At 41.1% G+C, this 2685-nt stretch overlaps 1 long non-coding RNA gene across 1 annotated transcript; it reads right to left on the bottom strand.

The window, feature by feature from the left end:
* Nucleotides 1-1437: 1437 nt before the first annotated feature.
* LOC134485720 (uncharacterized) lies at nucleotides 1438-2244 on the bottom strand. The gene is made up of 2 exons (XR_010063983.1): nucleotides 2012-2244; nucleotides 1438-1655 (listed from the first exon to the last, which is right to left on the bottom strand). It is a non-coding gene; the product is annotated as an uncharacterized LOC134485720 (long non-coding RNA).
* Nucleotides 2245-2685: the final 441 nt, after the last annotated feature.

Raw genomic sequence — 2685 nt, 5'->3', positions numbered from 1 at the left:
TGCTGATGAACTTTGCAACTATAAGGAACGAATGTAACCTCAGCCTCCAGTTCCCTATGAAAACACGCTGGTCATGGTGTCTGGAGAGATACGGAGGGTAAGTAAAGTAGTAGATAAGACAACCCCCAGTGTCCCTTCTTTCTTACATAGCTTTCATCCCTTTGTGGTCAAACTTTGTCAACACAACCCATAGCTTGGGTTGATCCCTAACTTGCTATTGCTTTAGAAATTAATAAGCAAATGAGAGCAGAAGATGGGACACCTTATAGATAAAGCCAGGAGGAGTTCTGAAAAGGCTTGAGGATTGATAAAAGGCTTGGTGAATTCCTAGTCAGTGTATTTCTGTCATCAGTGTTATCAGTAAAAACACCAATGAATAAATCCTGCTAACAGTATAAGAAACCTCAAAGAGAAAGGAAATAGTTTAATAAACTATCCAGACAAACTTGGGCTCTACGGGACATTTTTCTAGAACCAATTCCTCTGCTTTAAGGGGGAACAAAGTAACACCAACAAAACCAAAAACCTTGGACTATTTTGAGATGCATTGTCTCATTCCCAAGGGTCTGGTTCCCAAGACCCGTTTGTCACCACTGGTCTGCACAGAGCCAAAGACACAGGGAGCCTCTTTCAGGGATTCATGGAATCTATATGCAAAATGAAACCCTATAGACTGGTACAGGCTGAAGATTACAGTGAGTTACATGGAAACTGAATCTAGTGCTTCTGTATTTCGAATGTGTTTCTTTAAAGTCTATGTATTAGAAATGTAATGCCCTGTATATATTAAATAATGCTAGAAGTTAATATGGTGGCAATTTTTATCTTAGCCAGCTTTTCCGCAAATAACCACACAGAGACCTTTTAATATTTCAAAGCCTTAGGCCTTAGCTAGACAGACTCTCAATTAGTTCATCTAAGTTAACCTGATTACCTAGTCCCATACAACCTTGTGGTTAGCTGTACCTTCAAGCCCTGTCAAGTCAGTCTCCTGTCAAGTCTCCTGGCGACCAGGACCTTCCTCCTTTTGCATCCAGGAAGTCCCACCTTCCACTTCCTGCCCAGATAATTGGCCATTGGATTTTTTATTAAAGGCAATCAAAGAATATGTTAGGTAGGTAAGAAAGAACAGAGACACAATTTCACACAGCGTACCCTAACAGTACCCAGATGCATGTTACAGGAGCTTGGCAGGATTTTATGAGTCCTAAGGACTGGGCTCTACAGTGACTTTATAGGAAAGAGTCACACTCTATGACTTTCTTCTGTCTCACCATGTAAGGTCCTCTACCATATTATGATTTCTCAGAAAATGCCTCAGCAAGTTTTACCACCTTTTGTACTCCCCAGCCATGAGAACCATGAACCAAAGGAATGTCTTCGTTACATACTAACTGATCTGTGTCGTTCAGTTAGAGTAACAGAAAACACATGAAGTCTGATGTCTGAACATGGGCAGCATTTTTCAGCTTACAAGGCATCTGAAACACAGTCATTTGGGCAGGGGTGGGGTGGGCTTGTTACGGGAACCCTAAGGATTCCAGTGTCTGTACTTCAAGCACTTTATAACTTCCTAGTTAAAATGTTTCCATCTTGATAATCTTCCTGCAAACAAAACCGGAATCCCTTGTTTTTCTTCTTGGTCCCTCCATGACCTGAAGAACAAAACAAGGTGAAAATTTTGCAATATTACCTATATAATATGCTTTAAATCAATCACCTTCATATTACCTTCATGATATCTATTACCAGTATGGTATTATAAATGAATGAATGAATATACACACAGGCATTGCCAATCTTTGGACATCAAGACTGGACATCTGTGAAGTTCACCCTCAAAGACTGATTCATCAAGTTATAGGGAATAAACCTAATAATATTTTAAACAAGCTTATGATTCTGTGTTGATCATATCCACAGATACCATAGGGTGCAAACAGTTGGACAATAACAGTGAGAAAATAGTACTGATAGTTTTTCCTAGGTAGTTTTGAACTAGAATAATTACCTCGTTGGTAACAGCCATGAACCATCTCCAGAATGCAGAGCAGACTAATTCTTGTTTCGGTTTTTGCCTCCAGGATCCACTGAGATTTCTTCTAAAGTTCTTGCAGGACTGAGCAGTTTGTTCAAATGGGGTAAAAACCACCTTTGATTTCCAGTTTCAGTCCTTTGGATTCTAGGAAAGAGGCATTCGTTACTTAGTCCTCATGGAAACGGTGGACAATTTGTTTAACTTGAAGACTCCTGCTCCAGGAAACTGCCGAAAAAGAGGCAAAGGACAATCCACATGGTGGGATGTGGGCTAGAAGAATAAGATTAAGTTAGATAAGCTAGGAGGAAGCCCACACTAAAGCCCTTAGCATTAAACTACTAGTGGGTCCAAGAAAGTCCCATTATTGTCTACTGCAGGGACTGTATTTTACTGAGAACGTGCCCTGCCCCGAAGAGACCAGTAGCACCAGAAAGCAAAAGTCATAACTTCAGAACTTAGGAGCTACCAAATTCTTTCCAGCTGTGAGCTCCAGGAGTGGCTTCTGGGGTCTCCTGACTCCAATCCTCCATTAATGCCGAACAGTCTAAACCGCTTCCCTCCCTCCTTCTACAGCCATTACCCCTGGTTCCTTTTAGCCTTTGTCATGCACGCACTGCCAACTGAGATACAGTGAACCCAATGTTCAA

The sequence above is a fragment of the Rattus norvegicus genome, chromosome 2 (genome assembly GCF_036323735.1).
Source record: "Rattus norvegicus strain BN/NHsdMcwi chromosome 2, GRCr8, whole genome shotgun sequence".
Taxonomy (NCBI): Eukaryota; Metazoa; Chordata; class Mammalia; order Rodentia; family Muridae; genus Rattus; species Rattus norvegicus.
The sequence above is the reverse complement of the archived record's forward strand: the minus strand, read 5'-3'. Positions and strand labels throughout refer to the sequence as shown.